This window comes from Myotis brandtii, unplaced genomic scaffold (assembly GCF_000412655.1).
Source record: "Myotis brandtii unplaced genomic scaffold, ASM41265v1 scaffold144, whole genome shotgun sequence".
NCBI classification, from domain to species: Eukaryota; Metazoa; Chordata; class Mammalia; order Chiroptera; family Vespertilionidae; genus Myotis; species Myotis brandtii.
In genome coordinates, this window is record NW_005355159.1 from 1,608,556 (window position 1) to 1,609,728 (window position 1,173).

The window sequence follows — 1,173 nt, forward strand, 5'->3', positions numbered from 1 at the left end:
CCTGCCCGCTGCACCCCCAGGGCACACGCTGAAGCCTGGTAGTTTGACCTGGGGGCCGGGGGCGGAGGGCAGAGGCCTGGCACCCAGGCAGGAGATGGGAGACAGACTTTCTTCCATGAAGTCAGAGCCCTTTGACGGGGTAGAGTACCCCAGATTTCCTGGAGAAGAGGAGCCAGGTTTCTCAGCATCCGCCTCCTCGCAGGACTCCTTCTCCCCTCGCTCCCACAGGTGATGCAGGAGGCTGCTCAGTGCACAGGCAGCCTCCTGCGTGGCAGGATGAAGCTGTGAGTCCTGACATCAGGACCCCGGCCTGGGGCAGAGCCAGGGTGGGCACGGGGCAGCTAGCAGGCCGGTGCAGGCTGTGGTAGAAAGGCACGGCAGGGTGCTGTCAGCAGCTGACCCCAACTCTGGGCCAGGCATTGTGGATGTCTCCTGGCATGTGGCCGTAATTAGCATTTCCCTTTAGGAAGGAGAAAATGAGGAGAGGTGAGCATGGAGGCCACACAGGTGAGGTAGATCAGGAGTGCACACTGGGAGTGGAGGCCAGAGTTGGCTGCAAGAGGCAGGTGGGAAGGTCCCTGTGGGCAGGTAGACAGAGCACAACCTTTGACACCTTGTGCTCTGGATCCAGTGGTGGTAGTTGGGGGCTGCTGCTTTGGCTTCTGACACTCATTTCCCAACTGCCTCTGGGTAAGGTGTTCCTGGAAGAATCCTGGTGATTGAGGGGTGCTGCTGCCTGGCCCCTTCATAAACACGTTCAGAGTCCTGCTCTTCCCAAACCACCCATCTCCCAGGATGTGTTTTTAGCACTTAAAATGGCCCCACTGATAAGTCAGCAGTTTTAGGAGAGACTTGGGCAGGGGGCACAGGGGATGTGGATGTGGCTGGTGTATGCTGGTCTGGGGCAAGTTTCTAATGGGTAGGAATGAAACCTGAACTGACCCTGAGCATTTTCCTAAGGCCCCCCTAGTTGTTGGATGTGGGGGTGAACCAGCACGCTGCCCAGTGGAGCTGGACCTTCATCAGAAAGATGGAGTTTTCTCACGCCAGCTTAGGCAGGTGGCTCATCTTCGCTGAGCCCCACTTCCTCCTCAGACATTGGGATGGGTCAAAGCCTTGAATGCCTGGAGGGGCTCTGTAATGCCAGAGTCCCCCCCACTCCCCCAACCCCCC